This window comes from Mesoplodon densirostris, chromosome 12 (genome assembly GCF_025265405.1).
Source record: "Mesoplodon densirostris isolate mMesDen1 chromosome 12, mMesDen1 primary haplotype, whole genome shotgun sequence".
Taxonomy (NCBI): domain Eukaryota; kingdom Metazoa; phylum Chordata; class Mammalia; order Artiodactyla; family Ziphiidae; genus Mesoplodon; species Mesoplodon densirostris.
Genome location: NC_082672.1, coordinates 89,335,123 through 89,356,683, shown reverse-complemented (window position 1 = coordinate 89,356,683; position 21,561 = coordinate 89,335,123).

Here is a 21,561-nt window from a genome sequence, read left to right as displayed (position 1 = left end):
TGCTCTCCTTTCTCTCTGTCTTACAGCAGACCGAGGCTCTCAGCATCCCCATGCACATTTCTACAAGAAGAATATAATTGCCTCCCACCCTCCCCCACCATCATGGTCCCTGGAACAATTATCTTGCTTGGGAGAATCACACTCAATAAACACTGCCACCTGTGGCTGGGGCCTCCTAGCCCTTTTATCACAGGCTGTGACTGGGAATAACTCCTAGAGCAGGGGCTTTGGTGAAGCAGGACATACCTGGTCCACAAATGCACATGCCCCACTCCCACTTCGCCCCTTCATACCTTGTTCTACATTTTAATCTCTTGCCTATCAATTGGTATATCATTTTTTTCTTTGTTATCCTGATTTAACTTTATCACCCTTTTCAGGCTACAGCTTCAGATTTTCTCTTTAAGAATTTGTTACCACAGTGAAGCATCCTGGCCTATGTCCTTCCTTGGACCCCATGTACCAACAAAGTAGACCCATTTCTTGTCTTGTCCTTAATACCATCAGGACCTACAAAGAAGCAGGAGACATTTGATTCCTTTGTTTTCTTCTAGAAATAGATCCTCCATTCTAGAGGTTGTGACCCTATTTTACATCTTAAGATATCATTCTGGCTGCTTTTTCTCTCTCATTTTTTTACTTTAATATTGAATGAAATATTTTTACCATATGAATCCCAGGAGGCAGGATGATTGAGCTATTTGTAATGAGGTGGGTAGACCTAGAGTCTGTCATACAGAGTGAAGTAAGTCAGAAAGAGAAAGACAAATACCGTATGCTAACACATATATATGGAATTTAAGAAAAAAAATGTTGTGAAGTGCTTCTTTAATAATTCAATCATTTTCTTTAATTGTAGATAGACCACCTGGTTCATACTTCAATTTCACTGGATGTAAATTTCTTTAAAAAACTTTTTTCTTATTGAAGTATAGCTGATGTACAATATTATATAAGTTACAATATAGTGATTCACAATTTTTAAAGGTTATATTTCATTTACAATTATTGTAAAATATTGGCTATGTTCCCCATGTTGTTACTAGGTTTTGAGTTCAAAATAGGTTTCAAAATATGATTCCCAGGAGGTGCCTTGTTTGCCAATATGGTGGGGAAGGAGGGCATGGACTTTGGGAGTGAGATATTCCTGGATTCAGATTCCAGGTCTGCCACTTACCAATTGTGAGAACTTGGGCAAATTGCTTAATTTCTCGAAGCATCCGTTTCCTCATCTGTGTGAAGGAGATAGTAACTGCTCTTGCAGTGGCGTTAAGTCAGCTGGTGCATGTAACCAGAGAGCACACTGTCTGGCACATGGTTATTTCCCTTCCTTTTTGTCCTCCCTTGTTTTCTGCACAAGTCCTTTTGCACTGAGTTCATTCAAATTTCAGTGTAGAATTTCTTACCGAGACACTTGAAATTAGATTTCTACTGCCTGCTCTTCAGCACTTTTCTTTTTAAATAGTATCCCAATCTTGTTGCCAAATAATAATATAATTGTTTTAATATCTCAGGTAGCAGCAGTCCCAGCTTAAAAGGAAATTATTTCCTCCTTCTGATTCTAGGAGGATTTAGTGGAGCTTTACTTAATCAAACCAAAGAACCTCATAGGAAAGAACTCAATCTATGAGAGGGAGAGATGGAAGTAAAAGACTGGTTTCAGGTGGGTGGATGAGGGCTCGAAGGGGCCAAGAGGAGGTTAAACGTAGAGCTCTATACCCAGAGCTCAGTTTCAATCAGGGAAGGCTTTTATTCATTGTGTTTTCTTGGAGGATTTTTTATTAGATGGAGGGTTTTACACCTCAGAAAAGTTTGAATACTATATCCCTTTGGTATGTAACCTTGGAACCTGGAGACGATTTAACTCAGAAATCAAAATGAATAACATTCCTGCTGACATTATGCTACTACTCTCCTCATATGCATATAGTGTTTCATAGGACTTAAAGATTTATTTTTATTCAATCCTTGACAGGATTTTTATTTCCATTTAAATTTGTAGGTCATGGCTAGTGTTCATCAACCAATTAATATGCACACATGATCTCAAAGTTAGTCGAGTTTCTAACCACATTTATAAACTTATGTTTTATTAACCAACATTTTCTAATTTTTTGTTAGACACTGTTGCTATGTCAAAGTGACTTTTTTTTTTAAAGAAGATGTTGGGTGTGGGAGTTTAGTAATTTATGTATTTATTTTTGCTGTGTTGGGTCTTCGTTTCTGTGCGAGGGCTTTCTCTAGTTGTGGCAGGCGGGGGCCACTCTTCATCGTGGTGCACGGGCCTCTGACTATCGCGGCCTCTCTTGTTGCGGAGCACAGGCTCCAGACGCACAGGCTCAGTAGTTGTGGCTCACGGGCCTAGTTGCTCTGCGGCATATGGGATCCTCCCAGACCAGGGCTCGAACCCGTGTCCCCTGTATTAGCGGGCAGATTCTCAACCACTGTGCCACCAGGGAAGCCCAAAGTGACTTTTTAAAAAATCAAAGTATAGTCGATTTACAATATTGTATTAGTTTCAGGTGTATCACAAAGTGATTCAGTTTTCCGTATATAATATTTGTATTTTTTCAGATTATTTTCCATTCTAGGTTATTACAAGGTATTGAATATAGTTCCCTGTGCTATACAGTAAATCCTTGTTGCTTATCTATTTTATGTATAGTAGTTTGTATCTGTTAATCCCATCCCCTAATTTGCCCCTCCCTCTTCCTTTTCCCCTTTGGTAACCACAGGTTTGTCTTCTATGTCTGTAAGTCTGTTTCTGTTTTGTCTATAGATTCATTTGTATTGCTTTTTAGATTCCACATATAAGTGATGTCATATAATATTTGTCTTTCTCTGTCTGACTTCACTTCATATGATATTCTCTAAGTCCATCCATGTTGCTGCAAATTGTAATATTTCATTCTTTTTAGTGACTGAGTAATATTCCACTATATATATATGTGTGTATGTGTGTGTGTGTGTATATATATATATATATATATATATATATATATATATATATATGTGCCACATCTTTTTAAACCGATCATCTGCTGATGGGCACTTGGCTTATTTCCATGTCTTGGCTATTGTAAATAGTGCTGCTATGAACATTGGAGTGCATGTATCTTTTCAAATTAGAGTTTTCATTTCTTTCCAGATATATGCCCAGGAGTGGGACTGCTAGATCATTTGGTAGCTCTGTTTTTGGCTCAGAATGACTTTCCTGAGTCTGCAAAAGTTTGTGTTATCTCCCTTTCCCAATGTTACTTTTTATAAAGCATTTTTCTGTTGTAATATCTATTTCTCTTGGGTATGAAACCATTTCTTTACTCCTTAACAATTGCCTTGATGAAAACATCCCACTGCTACAGATATCTATTGGAAATATAGACATTTCTCCCCTTTCTGTTACATCAAATCATTGGATACACACTCAGAAACCGGAAGGACGAATTAGGCTGTACATCTCATAATGAACAGAGGTGCAACAGCATCCATCAATACTGGCCTACAAAACAATTGAAACTTAACAGATATATTCACAAAGCATGATTAAGCAACAAGTTCTCATATTTCTTTTTCTTGAAAGAAGGAGTCAAAGTGACCTCAGGAGGTGAGCCATGTTCTTGATATTGGCCAAAGTCACCATATGCCTTCTTTTGTACAAAGAAGTAAAATCAAATGTTGCATGAGGTCCTGAGAAATCCTGCCTCCTAGGACATACTTTAATATCTTGGCACATAGAGTTGTGTTCTCACTGAGGTCTCTTCCATGTAGCAGTAATTCCCAACCCTTCTATTCACCAGGGGAGTTTCTAAGAAATACTGATGCTCATGTTCCACCCTGGACAAATCAGAATCTTCCTCTATAATTCTAATATGGCACCTGGGTGAGGGCCACTAACTTAAGGCTTCAATTCAATCTTCATTCATCTTTGAAAACGACAGGTGAATACGACTTACAGGGCAGCTGGTGGGTTTTTCTACATCTAGCCTGCTTCCTTGCCTGAGGAATTCAAAATTTTATGCAGAGATGGTTCTAAACACTTAGTAATGAGATCTCCTGAAATATTAATTTTAACACTCCCTAAGGAAGGTTGCTGCTAGTAACATAAATACAATTCCTAGCTTTTTTTTTTTTTTGCATCCGCTTTACTTGCTGATGATTCAGATTTACACCTTTGATCATTTACCCACACAATGGAAAACAACTGGCTAAAGGAAACTCAAGCTACATATTCAGTTAACAGCTGATCTGCATCCTGACAGTTTCTTCAAGCTGCTCTAGAGGTTTCTGTGCTCTGTCACGGGAGGTTTTCAGCCAGAGCTGTTAATTAAGGCTCATTAGGAGAGTCAAAATAGATTGTTCAGTTTCCGTCTTCATTTTCTTGCATCTCCATTAGTTTTACATTCGTAGCCTTAGCTGCCAGTCCCTGACTCTAACTTTGATTTATTGACACTTACCTTCTACATAGATCTGCCAATTTCACACCCTCCTACTCCCCCGATAAGTCTGCCAGGCCCCCTCTGCATGCTCACCTGGTACCCTTACTTCCCTGGCCATCCCATTCATCCTACACCCTTGCTTCCCAAACTTGCAACCGTATTCTGCTATTCTTGGTCCTGTTGCTCACTTGCCAACATCTTCCTTGTCTGTCTTGACCCTCCACCCTCAAGCCTGAGCTCTGTGTCTGTCCCCTCTCCTGACTTCTACCCACATCTGCTAGCCTCCATTCACTTGGGAGACCGAGTTATGAATTTCTACCAAATTATGTGAAAACAGGGTTAGATTTCCTTTCCTAAAAGTGATTTAATCAAGCTCTGTTTTTGCTATTGCTATGAAGGCCTCTGATATCTATGCACGCCTGCCTTTTGATAAAGTAATCCATTGGCAGATAAATGAAAAATTCTCTAAAGTGTAATTAGAGTATAAGGTAAAATTACATATACTCCTGGAACACTGGGGCAGCAGGGAGCAATCAACATGCAAAATACAACCTGCAATTACAAATAATAATAATTACATATAGGCGTATTTAATTTTGCATGTCTTATAAAATACAACAAGGAAAAGAAAGCTGAAGCTGAAGTCTCAGTCTGGAAGAAGTTATGTTAACCTAAATGAGTGAGAATTTTAATAAAAAGGCCAGATCAATGAACACTTCTGCAGACAAATGATATTTTCTGCCCTTAGGAACTTCATTTCTGTCCACTGTAGGACTATATAAAAACCAGACTTGCAGATAAATTTGAGGAGCTGTGTTGTTCAGAGCTGTGTCAGACATTTTATTGGGAATTTCATGTGTAGTCTGGCTCTGAGAAAAAACCATGCCTTTGTAGCTCAAATATTGTTTATCTGAATTCTATAATATATATTTAGTTAGGTGTAATTGGAATTAATGGCTCTCAGGGAGCTTGCAGGAACAAGGGCATTTGACCATTTAAATTTCTGAGCAGTGAGAATCCACATGGTAAACCATTATAAAGTATATCCTTTTTATTTCCAGTGATCCAACAAAATGTGGCTGCCTTTGACTCTGCAGATAACTAATAGAATTAGAAATACAGGTTAGGAAAGTTCAAGAATAATCTTCCCAAGGAAAGCTATGGCCCCACATGATTATTAAACATTAGAGTTTAAAAGTTAAAAAAAAAAGACAACTTTTTTTTCTTACAGAAGATTTTCTTATTTAAGCAATTCTGGACTTTTTACAAGGGCCTGGAAAACAAGGCAAAAACCTGGCCTCTTACGGGGACTTGACATAATGTGAAAACAATGTGTTGTGGGTTTTTTTTTACCTCTTTATTGGAGTATAATTGCTTTACAATGGTGTGCTAGTTTCTGCTTTATAACCAAGTGAATCAGTTATACATATACATATATCCCCATATCTCTTCCCTCTTGTGTCTCCCTCCCTCCCACCCTCCCTATCCCACCCCTCTAGGTGGCCACAAAACACCGAGCTGATCTCCCTGTGCTATGCGGCTGCTTCCCACTAGCTATCTATTTTACGTTTGGTAGTGTATATATGTCCATGCCACTCTCTCGCTTTGTCACAGCTTACCCTTCCCCCTCCCCATATCCTCAAGTCCATTCTCTAGTAGGTCTGTGTCTTTATTACGGTCTTACCCCTAGGTTCTTCATGACATTTTTTTCTTAAATTCCATATATATGTGTTAGCATACGGTATTTGATAAGATCAGAAATAAATGAAAAAGAAATGAAGGAAGCGATAGCAAAGATCAATAAAACTAAAATCTGGTTCTTTGAGAAGATAAACAAAATTGATAAACCATTAGCCAGACTCATCATGAAAAAAAGGGAGAAGACTCAAATCAATAGAATTAGAAATGAAAAAGGAGAAGTAACAACTGACACTGCAGAAAAACAATGTGGTTTTGTTTCATTTTCCCTGTAGGGGTAAAAAGACAATAGGGCAGTCCCAGATTTTTTTTTTTTTGCTGTACGCGGGCCTCTCACTGTTGTGGCCTCTCCCGTTGCGGAGCACAGGCTCCGGACGCTCAGGCTCATCTGCCATGGCTCACGGGCCCAGCCGCTCCGCGGCATGTGGGTTCTTCCCAGACCGGGGCATGAACCTGTGTCCCCTGCATCGGCAGGCGGACTCTCAACCACTGCGCCACCAGGGAAGCCCCCAGGTTCTTAAAATGGATTCTCCTCCAGGCAGTGGACAGAAACACTCCTCTTTATCCAACTCCCAATCAATCCAGAAGGGGTGGCCTGATTTTTGCTTTGTTGTGAAATTAAAGAAGGCCAGTGCAAGGTAAAATAATAGCAGTTCTATGGCTTTTTAACTTTTACTGCATCATTAAAACATCAACCCTTGAATGGGAAAAGATAACATTTTATTCAGAAGTCTCTAACTCCTGGAATTCTTAATCAAAATTCCATGTCTTCCAGAAATGGTTTTCAATGGCTATAATTTATGCTATTAAGTTGCTCTTATAACTTATGTAAGAAAACATAGGGAAACATCTTTTTCTAAAAGCTTCCAGGAATATGGTAGACAAAACATTTAAAGGTACCAATCAGTTTTGGGTTATGGTCAAAGTATTCAGGGGATTTCCGTATTGATCTATATATAGACCAGTGGTTCTCAAAGTGTACCCCTCCCCCTACCAACAGCATAGGCATCACCTGGCAGGGGTTAGCAGGCTGGGGGGAAGGGGGTTGTTCTCAGGCCCTGCTCCAGCCCACTGAATCAGAAACTCTTCAGGTGGACCCAGAAATCTATATATATTTTTTCCTTTTTTGGCCGCCCCACAAGGCTTGTGGGATCTTAGTTCCCCGATCAGGGATGGAACCCACACCCTTGGCAGTGAAAGTGCGGAGTCCTAACCACTGGACCGCCAGGGAACTCCTGCAATCTATATTTTAACAAGCCCTCCTGCTGATTCCATTGCATGCTGCAGTTTGAAAAATGGGTTGGTGGGCCTGTCAACTCATTCATTCAACAAATCGTTATAGACACCAAATATGTACCAGATAATGTTCTAAATTTCTATGAAGGAATGGATGGGAGGCAAGGAAAGTGTAAAAAGGAAACGAGGAGATCTGGATCGCCTTTGGCGATTTGTCAAAATAAAAATGCCTGGACCGCCCCCTCACAACCAACGAACCACCACCTTCCACTGTAGTAGCCATGCCTCCATCCAAGGAATAAAGACAGGCAAAATGGTGAAAGCTTTCCGAGCATCTGATGAAAGGATGAAATACGAATGGAAGATCCCTTCCCTGTGGGCTAGGGCTGCACACAGAGCAGGAGAGAAGAGTACTTCCCACCAGAGGCATCACTTGGTGACAAGTCTGTTTAGTACATTTGCAGGAAGGGACAGGACGCAGACAGAGGCAACAGGGCTTCTAAGTAATGGGCGTATGTTTCCAGGAATCACTCAGCTCCGAATAGATTTCATACCGGAGATGTTTACAAAATGCTTCCCGTCACTGAGGCACAAAGCACAGGCCTCTGGCAGAGCATGTGTGGAATTTTAAAAGAGGAGCTTAGGTTCCAGCCAAACTGGACCATCATTTTTTCCTGAACATTTCTCACCTCCTCCCATTTCCTAGGCTTTGATCCATCTCTTTTCTGCCATCTGGAATGCCTCCACCTCATTTCTACTTGTCAAAAGCCCATAAATTCATTAAAACACAGTTTTTTTAAAAAAAATCCTGTTATAAATACTGGCCTAACCTGCCCTCCAACTTAATACAATGTCTTCTTCCTTCAATTTCCCCACTGCATTCGGTGTGTACCTTTGTGTTCTGAGCCCTGTGTGCACACAGCCTTGTGGGTAGAAATAAAAGTAGTTTCCCAGAAATGAATCTAACGAACTCAGCAGCCACCAATCACCTATAGAAAACACCTGATTTTGCCGCTTCAGGTTTCCTCAATCACTAGTTAAATCAGGACTTAAATTCAGTCGTTTTCAGGGTTGATGTAGCCTCTTACGTGTTCTCCCTTCCTTCCAGCCTGCAGGAAGGAGCTGCGGCAGGGGCTGCGTGGCACGGGCACCTCATGGCACAGGGCAGGCAGGTAGGTGTTCCTGGTTAGCCTTCTGTGAAGTCTCACTGTGTCTGTTCTGGAGGTACCTCGGGCTGGAGGTGCCGGCCATCTCTTCTCTTCCCACCATCTTCTTTCTCAGCTCTGCCCCCACCAGGACTGCTGATATTCTGGGGCTCCTCGGTGACCCCATCGTTCCCTGGACTTGCAACCTCTGCTGAGGGTCCCCTTTCCCCACGACACAGCATTCTCAGGCTCGAGGACTCCTAACACAGAGGGGAGGATTGTGTCCTTTATTCTCAGAGGCCTTCATGCCCCTCTGAAATGATTGCAGAGATTTTCTGGATTGTTTTCATTTTGTGCTGGAGGAGAGGATGGGGGTATATCTCAGATGCTCTCAGCTTAGACACAAGTTGTTCCCATTTCTACCCTACTGCCCAGGGTGACCACTTGGTGGGTTCTTGAAGGGAGTGATGCTCAAGCCTCCTGCATTCTGAGGTTCTCAACCTACCTGTTTCCGAATTCTCCCTCCCCACCCCAGGCTTTCAGCCCACAGGTGCCCAAGATAGAGGCATCTCAACTCTCTGGCTCTTCCCTTTCTTGCCTAAATTTCCTCCTCCAGCCTCAGGATGGGCTTTCCTCAAATCCCTGCACTTTTCCTACCATCTCTCTACTCTGTTTGCAGTTAAAACTTTACAATCCAGTCCTCTGTGCTGGGCCAATGGGTATTTCAAAGCTTATCTTTGAGAGTTCTGGAAAAATGCTTTCTCTTTCTTCTCTGGCTCTTGCAACTGAAAGCCGGGGGTTTTTGTGTCTGAAAGCTGGAAATTTGAAAAAAAAAAAAAAACAAATCATAGTGTGGCTAAATCTAGACCAATCCACCCGTCCCCCAAAATGATGTGTACTTCAGCCTTAGTGTTTGGAGAGCCCCGGTGGCATGTTTGATTGGGAATGAGAAACAAACAATTAAAAACGAATGAAAAGGGGGCTTCCCTGGTGCAACAGTGGTTAAGAATCCTCCTGCCAGTGCAGGGGACACGGGTTCGAGCCCTGGTCTGGGAAGATCCCACATGCCGCGGAGCAACTTAGCCCGTGTGCCACAACTACTGAGCCCACTTGCCTAGAACCCGTGCTCTGCAACAAGAGAAGCCACTGAAATGAGAAGCCCTTGCACCACAACGAAGAGTAGCCCCCGCTCGCCTCAACTAGAGAAAGCCCACGCACAGCAACGAAGACCCAACGCAGCCAAAAATAAATAAATTTTTAAAAAACAAAAAATATTTTTCCTGCCACCCCTCTTTTGGTCCATGACCTTCTGCCTTTATCATACTTATGTATCTTCTTGTTTTCACATCCCTCCTCCACTTTTCCACTGACTCCCACCCGGATTGTCAGTCTGAGGTAAAGATGTGGCTGAAGCCCTATTCATCTCTACGTTCTCTTCAGCCCCTAATGTGGTACCATCGACGCCACTGCCCACCCCCCACCCCGGAAGTGTTGGTTGCACTGTGTTAGTTCTCAATATTTTATTTAAATTTCTATAAAACAGCTATTCATTACTGAAAAAAATTTCTCCTTTGCCTCTCTCTCTCTCCTTTTTTGAGTTGCTTACTTAAAATCCTGAGTAGAAAATAAGGTTCTCTCAGGAATTTAACCTGATTCCCTGAAGCTTACACTACCTTTAATTATAGTAATGATAACCTAAAACCACCATCTGGATACTGCTTAAAAAAAGGCAGTGGCTCTCATTAGCTTTGCCTAATTAAGAGAGGACTCAGATAGGATTCCCACAGCTATTAACTACCTCCTTGAGTACCCGTGCTCTCTCTCTGGCCTGAATGTGCATTTTGAAGGCAGGTGTACAGACTCAGGAGGTCCTGAAGCACACTGGTGCCTGAGGACTGGGTCTAGGCCATCACGATGATGAGGAAGCCTAGCTGGCTCACTCATTTTGGTTCTCATGTGTCCCAACAAGAAGCTAAAGTCTGATCTCAAATCTGCAAGGTTAGAGGAATGTTAGCCATTTTTTTTTTTTTTGGAGTAGAACTCTGAAAACATAGGCTTAAATTATTCAAACTGATATGAAAATTGTGATACCAAAAGAAACACCTACCTGTCTGTAGTGTTGAAATAGATTGAGATGCCCACCTGTCTATAGGATTTGTTGTCATTTCTTAGATCAAGATTTGCACCTTCAGTTCTCAGTGATTTCTTTTTATTTATTTACTTGTTTTTTAAACCTTTGGCTACGTTGGGTCTTCGTTGCTGCACGCGGGCTTTCCCTAGTTGCGGCGAGCTGGGGCTACCCTTCATTGCGGTGCATGTGCTTCTCATTGCGGTGGCTTCTCTTGCTGCAGAGCATGGGCTCTAGGCATGCGGGCTTCAGAAGTTGTGGCTCACGGGCTCTAGAGCGCAGGCTCAGCAGTTGTGGCGCTCGGGCTTATTTGCTCCATCGCACGTGGGATCTTCCCTCAGTTATTTCAACAATCCAAATATGAAACTTGTATGTATCAGAGTCTTAGTTCCAGCTGACTTGAGCAGAAAGGCAGTTCATTAAAAGGATAGTGGGTCCTGGAGAGAACTGCCTGAAGTCTGCCTCAGGCTCCATGGCTGTGAGGCCCTGTCAGCCCAGCTGTAGAGTGTTAGCGGCCACAGTTAGGTTGCAAAGTGGGCCCTGCTGGCCCAGAGCTCAGCACGCTGCCAGGGCTGCAGGAGCGGCCTCCCCTCCCTCCGTGATCCTGGCTCTTGTCCCTGGCTAGCTGCAGCAGGTGAGCCTGATTTGGTCAAATGCCAGCACCCTTGGCTTGGGAAAGTGAGAATCTGACAGGCTGAGTCTGGATCATGGGAGAGAGTTCGGCCTCTCAACAGGACTCACAAGGTGAGAACTTTTTCAGACAAAGGGAGAGTGGGAGGGGCTTCTGATGAGTGGCAGCCGAATGGGGAGAGAAGTGGTTCTGAGCGCAATTAGAAGCATGGGGGCGGCAGGGCATGACTGAGAGACGTTTGTGTCACATAGGCTTCTGCTTACTCAGGGGAAGATGGCTACTCTGTTCTTAGAATATAGAATCGAAAATATTGTGAGATAAACAGCCCGGTGAAGTTTGGTACCTGTCTCATTGAATTCTAGTGTGATTATTTCCTCATTATTTTCCCTTTTCTCCTTGGTGTTCCAAAAAGAAAACTTGGGGTTGAAAGCTCCCAGTCTTATATGTAGATGTTAGCTTCTCTTGACAATAATCTCCTTAAAAGTTTTGGCTTGATGTGTTAACTCGGCCCCTCTCTTCTCTCTCTCTCTCCTTCTCTCCGCTAATGGAGAGAATGTATGAAGCCCAAATTATTGAAGGAGCAGCCACAGACGAAAGAACTTTGCTTTTTTGATTTCTTGCCATAGCTTTTCTTACTTTCTATGTATTAGGCATGTAACAAAGGAAATCAGTAAGTCATTTAGATAAGAATTCATGCTGAGAATATGAAGAAATATTAATATGACAGGATTCTTCTAATTAGAAGAGAACAACTTTCTATCCTCTCTTAAAAAAATAAACTTTCCTATACTGAGAAGACTACTGATGCTCTTACACGATGGGAAGTAAAAGTAAAATGTCTCTGACCAACTGTCCTCTCAAAAGTCACTAACAAGACAAGAGCAATAATGACAGCAGCAAAATTATGGGTGTTCAGCTTTACCTTTGAGCCAGTCAGGAAATATCTGAAACTGCAAACTGTATAATAATAATATGAAGATGGTTGAACATTCATGCACCCACTTTGCATTTAGGTTACATCTAAAGGAGGGGGTGTGTGGAGTTGGGGGACGTTACCAATGAGAAGCTGGGGGGTTGACCCTGCCAAATTCCAAGAGTTCTTAGAAATTGGAAGCATCAGGTATTGCACAGGGTGGAGGAGAATCAGGAGGCTGAAAACAAGAGGTCTGTTAACAGCAGTTTAAAGAGCAGTTAACTCCAAACCCTACCTTCATTCTGAGAAGTTATTTGACTACCCCTCCTGTATCCTAATGAGAAAGAGATGCATTTCTTGGAGAAATTTCAGAAATGGTTTTTGGAGTTGTGGGTACCAAGCACAGAGGAGGGCAGTGATTTGGTTCTGGATGGAAAGCAGTGGAAATACAAGTAACTCTGCCTGTCTAACAGGAGGCCTCTAGTGCCCTTCCAACATCTAACCTGAGAGTACCAGCAGCCAGACTCCTACCCCAAGGTGGAGATAGAAGGATTCCTCTCCTAAGAAACTCAGAAACTGAGGTATTTTGGTGGTATCTCGATGAAAGAGCTGTGTCTCCACTTGATTGCCCTACAGTGAGCTTCACTAGTTGTCAAGGCCTGCTGTATAGCAGGGCTTTCCATCAGCATTCTAATGCCTTGTTCTTAAATATGAGCAAATGACCAGACATTTAGGGAAAGCCTCCAATATGAAAAGTCCGCCTCCATCAAAAAAGAAAAAAAAAAATCGAGAAGAAACTCAGAGCCAAGAGAGGCAATGAATTGAAGGAAAAAAAAAAAACCTACAAAAAAACATACAGGGCTTCCCTGGTGGCGCAGTGGTTGAGAGTCCGCCTGCCGATGCAGGGGACACGGGTTCGTGCCCCGGTCCGGGAAGATCCCACATGCCGCGGAGCGGCTGGGCCCGTGAGCCATGGCCGCTGGACCTGCGCATCCGGAGCCTGTGCTCCGCAACGGGAGAGGCCACAACAGTGAGAGGCCCACGTACCGCAAAACAAAACAAAAAAACCCCCTACAAACTAACTCCAGTTAATATCTTTAATGAAATAAAAATACAAAGCTATAAAACAAGTATAGTGAGAGCAAAGAGCACTTAGAAATTTAGAATTATACTTGAAATTAAAAATTCTCATCATAATTTGGAAGATAAAGTCAGGAAACTGTCCATTTCTTCTTTTTTCCTTGGGTAACAGTGAGAAAAGCTAAGACAGAGGCATAATCTAGGAGGTCCAGTAGCCTAACAATAGGAGTTTCATAAAAAGGAAACAGAAAATGGTAGGACATTTTCAAAGTAACAATACAAGAAAATTTCCTTGGATATGGGTCTTCAGATTAAAAGGTTACATCCCATACCAAGCACAATGAATGAAAAATATCCTCATATCGAGCACATCATTTTGAAGTTTCAGAATAACAGGGATAAAGAGAATTCTAGAAGCTTCCAAAGAGGAAAAAACATGTGTAAAGGATTCTGAGTCAGGGTGGTATCAGCTCTCTCAACAATACTGCAAACTAGAAGGAAATCTTCAAAATTCTGGGGGGAAATTATTTCCTCCTTACTCACAGATTCATAACGTGTTTTCTTTTCAACTCTGCCAATTCTTGACCCAGTTAAACCATCATTCAGGTGGGAGGGTAGAATAAAGTTATTTCAGACATACAGAGTCGCACACAAACAATTTACTACCCGTGCAGCTTTTCTCCCGACCAACTCCTGGAGGGCATGATGCAGTCAATGAAGGAGTAGATTGAGAGAATTTCCTGAAATGTGACCCAGGAGAGAAACAAAGGGAGTTTCCAGGGCTCTAGCTATAAATCCGGCCCAGAAACCAAGCCAACTAGATTGAAAGGGGGGGAGGGAGAGTCCACAAGCGTGGTTCCTGGTTCATTTGCCAGGTTTGACTGCTTGAAAATTTCACAAGAAACATTTACAGTTGTTGGAGGGTGTATGAAAATGTAGCCTAGTTTCAAATAAAAGCAAGCAAATGAAGACAAGGAGGAGGAGAAGGCTGACTCCAGGAGAAAACGGAAAGCACCAGAGAAGAAATGTAATCATGATACATGTCATGGCTTAGCAGTGAATGATGTTTGTATACTTCTAGATTATGACGTTATAATAATGAAAACATTAAATAGGGATTTCGGTCAAAATTGTGATATGATATTAGGTGAGGGAGCAAGATGGGCATTCTAAGAGCTAGAAACTCTACCAATCATAATAGGAAGTCAATAGGTGTGTGTAATGTTTTGAATTAAGAGGTAGTAATAAACATCATTACTTAGAAATAAGGAGGTAAGTGATAAAAAATGCTAGAGGTACAAGTGCTTGTCTGAGAATAGAGATCAGAAGGATAGTTGAGTGCAACATGTTTTTTGTTTTGCTCTGTTTGACTTTTTAAACCATGTATGTGCCTTGGTTTTAGATTGATTTGACAAGATAATTTTTGAGTTTCTACTAGATGGAACCTTGTAAGCTGTGATTACTCTGAGGAAGTTAAAAATGACTGAAAATCAGATGTGACCCTAGGAGCTTCCAAAAGGGGATGAATATAATTAAAACCTGTAAAAATATAATTATAACCTGTACTGTAATCTTTATTTTTGTATGAAGCCTATGACTGAATGACCTTAGATATGAACTGATCCATAAAGTAGCCACTAGCCATATGTGACCATTTAAATTTAAATTAATTAGAATTAAGTAAAATTAAAAAAAATAAGTCTTCATTTATACTAGCCACATTTCAAGAACTCAATAGCTACATGTGGCTAGTGGCTACCATATTGGACAATGAAAATATAGAATATCATCATAGAAAATTCTGTTGGACAGTGCTGCCTTAGACCATCTGTATTTGCCCATGGATCCTGAATCGTGGAGGGGTGAAGTCTAGCTATATGTTTGTCCATTTTGGGAAGGACCTAAGGGAGTAGAGATTGGTATAAATACTCTGTGACATTGGAAGCAACTGCAGAGCAGTTACTCTATAAGAAAAGTCTGCTGAGTTCCCACATCAAGTATGCTGGAAACTGGGAGGATGGAAATTTTTCTCTAGCATATGTGCTTAAATGACCGGGCTGTTTCTCATAATGATACAACCGCCAGTGAGCCAGGCTGAAACCCCATCTATAGAAAAAGGGACCCTTTGAGTATGAGCTCATCTTTTCTCTTGTTGGCCAAGGTTGGAGGCATAGAGTGAGATGGGCCCATGTGAGATTAAAGAGGTAATCCCTTTGTTTCAATGTGTCTGAAAGACTGGACCAGTCTTCCTCAGTGTCAGAATCTCCTGGCGTGTATAGGTGGTAGTGCTGGTGCAGGTGGAGATGGTGTGTGTGCATTCGTGTATGTGTGTGTTTGTGTGCCTTGGGGGATGGGAGGTCAGAGCTGTTAATAAAGCTGATGACTGGGTCCCCCTCTGAACCTAATGAATTGGAGTTTCTGGTGATCAGGACAAGAAATCTGTGTTTCTTTAAATTAAAGTTTAGTTGACTTACAATATTGTATTAGTTTCAGGTGTACAATAAAGTGATTCAGTTATATTTTTTAGATTATTTTCCATTATAGGTTATTACTAGGTACTCAATATGGTTCCCTGTGCTCTATAGTAGGTCCTTGTTGCTTATCTATTTCATGTATAGTAGTTTGTATCTGTTAACCTCATACTCCTAATTTATCCCTCCTCCCCTCCCTTTACCCTTGGGTAGCCATAAGTTTGTTTTCTATATCTTTGAGTCTATTTCTGTTTTGTATATAGATTCATTTGTATTATTTTTTAGATCACACATATAAGTGATGTCATACAATATTTGTCTTTGTCTGACTTCACTTAGTATGAAGTTCTCTAGGTCCATCCACGTTGCTGCAAATGGCATTATTTGTTCTTTTGTATGGCTGAGTAGTATTCAGTTGTATATATATATATACCACATGTTCTTTATCCATTCATTGGTCGATGGACACTTAGGTTGCTTCCATGTCTTGGCTATTGTAAATAGTGGCTCTGTGAACATTGGGATGCATGTATCTTTTGGAGTTAGAGTTTTCTCCAGATATACTCCCAGCAGTGGGATTGCTGGATCATACAGTAACTCTATTTTTAGTTTTTTAAGGAACCTCCATACTGTTCTTCATAGTCACTGTGCCAATTTACATTCTCATCAACAGTGTAGGAGGGTTCCCTTTTCTCCACACTCTCTCCAGCAGTTATTTCTAGACTTTTTGATGATGGTCATTCTGACCAGTGTGAGGTTATTCCTCATCGTGGTTTTGATTTGCAAGAAATCTGTATTTTTTTTTTTTTTTTTTTTTTTTGCCGTATGCGGGCCTCTCACTGTTGTGGCCTCTCCCGTTCAGGAGCGCAGGCTCAGCGGCCATGGCTCACGGGCCTAGCCGCTCCACGGCATGTGGGATCTTCCCAGACCGGGGCATGAACCCGTGTCCCCTGCATCAGCAGGCAGACTGTCAACCACTGTGCCACCACGGAAGCCCCAAGAAATCTGTATTTTTAAACAAATTCCCCAGGCGAATCTTTATATGTCAAGGTTGACAACCTTTGCATAGTTAAGGATCTATGCTAGGTTCCTATTGAGAAGAAGCTGAAAGTTGCTATCAGACTCAGTCTAATTGTACTTGTAGTAAATACTTAGGCTTTTATGCTGAAGTAAAACGTATCTTATAATTTATCTTACATGTCTTATGGCTTTTCTATTAAAAACTCTATTAAAACAGTCTTCTAATAATTAACTACATCTTAAATATCAGTGGAAACTTAACTATAAAGTATGGTGTATAGAATTAAGATAATAGAAAATAGACTTGGGACTTCCCTGGTGGTGCAGTTGTTAAGAATCAGCCTGCCAATGCAGGGGACACGGGTTCAAGCCCTGGTCCGGCAAGATCCCACATGCTGCGGAGCAACCAAGCCCGTGCGCCACAACTACTGAGCCTGCGCTCTAGAGCCCGCAAGCCACAACTACTGAGCCCACGTGACACAGCTACTGAAGCTTGTGCGCGCCTAGAGCCCGTGCTCCTCAGCAAGAGAAGCCACCACAATGAGAATGTGCACCACAACGAAGAGTAGCCCCCGCTCATTGCAGCTAGAGAAAGCCCATGTGCAGCAACAAAGACCCAATGCGGCCAAAAATAAATAAATAAAATTTTAAAGAAAGAATTGAATTGGAGAGACCAGTATAAAATCGTGATGTATTCTATCTTTAAAAATATTTTTTTTCCCTATCTCTGTTACTGAAAACGTCTAGAAACAACCACTTACCCAGTAGCACACTAAGCACTCGAATCAAAGTGAGACTTGCCCCCCCAGCAGAGGGAGACTTTGGCATTTGAGTCTCCACTTCGCCTGTGTGTGGATGGGACCTCAAAGTAGCAAGGATCTGGCTGAAGAGTCGTCTAGAGGGAGCTTGCATTTCAAGGGGCATTGAATCATTCACAGCTGTGGAGTACCCTGGACAGGGGACTAATGGAAATTGTGGCCAGACTTGGGTGGTGACATGCTAGTGAGAGCTAAGGTGAGGCTTATTCAGCAGGAAAAATCATAGAGCTTTGGCCTAATTGAGAAAGAACAGGTCATGAGAATGCCAATTCCTGACATTAGGAACAGACAACAGAATGCCGGGGGAGGCAAGACCAGACCAACCTCCCCTTAGCAGCCTCTACAGACAGCTCATAGTCAAGTATATGGGCGGGGGGCCAGGTCTCCCTCCTTGAGTAAGGCCATGAGGTTATCTAGCTCCACTCCTTTGCCCACACACCCAAACATCGTTTTGGAACAGAGGAGGAAAGAGCGCTGAAAGACTTTATTTTCCTGGCTTATATAAGCCAAGTCTGAGTTCCTTATGGACACATCACATTGCTGGGTCGACATTCTTGAATGGGACTGAATCATTTGTTCCCTCCCAGCAACTCAATGGATGATTCTCATGAGCAAGTTCAATTATAGAAAAAATTATAGGCCCGTATTTTTTTTTTTTTTACAAAATCTGAATTGTAAGATAAGTAAATTTTCCATCTCACTACACACTTTATTAATAGTCATTAATAATTTTCCTCTTAAAAAATCATTTACCAGTTGGTTGTTGTTCCCTTAGATGGTATCTACCTTACAAGCTAACTGAAACATACACACACTTCATGGGTATAGTGTCTCAGAGCATATATAGTAATATGCCACAACAGAAAGGAGCCAGGGACTTGTCCTCAAGAAGTTGAAAAGTCAGGGACTTCCCTGGTGGCACAGTGGTTAAGACTCTGTGCTCCCAATGCAGGGGGCCTGGGTTCGATCCCTGGTCGGGGAACTAAATTCCACGTGCTGCAACTGAAGTCCCCGTGTGCCGCAACTAAAGGTCCGGTGCAGCCGAATGAATGAATGAATGAATGCTAAAGTCAAGTGGCCACAAAGACCTAGACAGGTGAACATGGAAATGACTAAAGCCCGCTGGGGGGACTCTGGCAAACTGTACAGCCCACACCCGCCCTGTCTGCAGGAGCCAGTGTGCAGCTCTGGGGTTGCCAGATGTTATGAGAGCATTGGAAGCCTGAACTTGTAATTGAAACCTGGTTTTTGGGGTTTTTTTTAATGTTGGCAACTAGATAAACCAAAAATCCACTGTGAGCACCTAGCACAACATGTCTGCAGGCCAAATTTAAGTCAAGGGCCTTGGATTTGTAACTTTGGATTTAGTCCAAGTGAAGGCACTTGGCACATGGGAAACTGAGGCCCAGAGAGCCTATGACTTGCCTAGCTCTTCAGTCATATTTTAACTGCCTTAAAAGTTGTATTGTTTTTTTGGGGAAAAGAACCCTATTTTTGTTATTTGCTATAGGTAATCTGTAAAATGACTCAAAATTCAAAAGGAACATGAGGTATAAAATTATTTAATGCCTAGATTAGCAACCAATGTTACCAGTTGCTTGAATATTTTTTCAGGGATATTCTATGCAACTCACCTATGCTCATTTTTGTGATTAAATTGTATTTTTTTAAAATAAAAATGTCCTTATTAGCAGATTATGTGATCATTTTTGTAGAAAACCAAAAGAATCTACAGATAATTTATTAGAAATAATAAGAGAGTTGAACAAGGTGGGTAGGGATAAGTCTGTAGTATAAAAGCCAACTGCATTTCTTTATTCTTTACACCAGCAAAAAATACCTGGAAAATACCTGGCAGAAAATATCAAGTATTCAGGAATTAATCTAATAAAATATATGTAAGATCTCTAGGGAAAACTATAAAATAATATATCTAATATATAAGGAAAACTATGAATGATGCATTAAATGAAGACCTAAATGAAGAGATTAAATGTGCTCATGGGTAAGGAGATTCATTATTGCAGAGATATCATTTCTTCTCCAGTTGATCTATAGATTCAATGCAATTCCAATCAAAATCTCAATAGGTTCTTTTCATGGATCATGGAAAGCCGATTCTTTTACAGTATTTTCAGGCAAATTCATCAGTATCTTTGGTGATTTTGATGAAGTATTCATGCCTTAAAGAGTAAAGCTAACTTTTGCTTTTTTTTTTCTTTACACGTTTCTGATGTACATGCTTATAACTTGTATTCATCTCATATCTAGATTTGAGCATCTGGTTAAATAACAAAAGGCCCTGGAACTCTTATGTTTGGACAAAGGTCCTTTAATTTTGTCCAGTTTTTTCCTCCACAAATTATCAACTCAAGGACAATGAAAAATAATTAAAACTTTGGAGAGTTGTATTCCCTTTTTCATGTTACCTAGAAATCCTCTTGGTCTGTGTATGGAATCCCCCCAGTCTCGATGTCCCAACAAAATTTTGGGTAGGGTTCATTCTGCTTCTGTGGGGTGGATGCAACAATTCATTACTCAAATTATATGAAAACAGAGTTTTACTGCTCTTGTTTGTTTTGTTTTCTCCACATTGTGTGTACGAATGTGAATATGAATTGTGGTTATGCATATTAAAAGGCATGTGACTCTCAGGTAGGTTTTTCTATCTAACTTGGGCTAGAGGGGTGGCTTCAGAAAATGGCCTCAGCTGTAATGGCAGTGATACTGCCACTGCAGACGGGATGAGGTGAGTGGGCACAGGACCTGAAGGAGAAGGTGGGTAGAAAGCCCTAGCAGGACGGTGGAACCCACAGATATCCACTTATGTTGTATTTTAATTTGAAAAGAAACAATTTAAAAACCAAGTATTTTGCTATGAAGTGTTCTAAAATCTTAAGTATAATAAAAATCAAATATGTGAGGAAGCCATGTTCTCACTGCTATCTTATCTTTAAAGAAAATTTATTTGTGACTTGAACATTCATTAGTAAGAGCTACCTCTTATCATTTTTTAAATAAGTTACTTTTTTTTTTTTTTTTTTTTTGTGGTACGCGGGCCTCTCACTGTTGTGGCCTCTCCCGTTGCGGAGCACAGGCTCCGGACGCGCAGGCTCAGCGGCCATAGCTCACAGGCCCAGCCGCTCCGAGGCATGTGGGATCTTCCTGGATCGGGGCACGAACCCGTAGTCCCCTGCATCGGCAGGTGGACTCCCAACCACTACGCCACCAGGGAAGCCCCTAAATAAGTTACTTTTTAATTGAAATATAGTTGATGTATTTTGTTAGTTTTAGGTGTGCTATATAGTGATTTGACATTTGCATACATTATGAAATCACCATGGTAAGTCTAGTAACCATCTGTCCCCATACAAAGTTATTACAACATTATTGATCATATTCCTTATGCTGTCTGTTACATCCCCTAAAAGTTATTTTTCTAAGTGTAAAAAACACAGGTTACCAAGTAATGTGAACAATATGATCCTAAGAAAGAACTTCCTTTAAATTTATGAGCATAAAGATGTGGAAGGAAACCAAAAGTACCTTCAGAGGAGGATGGAATTGGTGAGGACTATGCTGGGGAGATTATTAGTGTTTCTCTATATGTGTCTTTATCATATGCTTTGTTAAAATGAGTGTTTTACTTATGTAAATAAAAAGAGAATGCATGTAAGACGAAATACCCTTTCTCAACATTTTATTATGAACATTTTCCAACATAACAAAGTTGGAAGAATTTTACAGTAAATATCTGTACACCCACCATCCATCCAACTTATTTTTTGATACATTTCAAAATAAATTGTGGATATCAGTATACTGCCCTCCTGAGTAATTAAGCATGTATATCATTAATTAGAATTCTATATTTGTTTACAGTTTTTTGGCAATGACTAATTATAAAAGAAATACACGTTCATCATAGAAAATTGGAAATTGCCCATAAAAAATTACAATTCTATCAGTATTTATTTTTATCAGG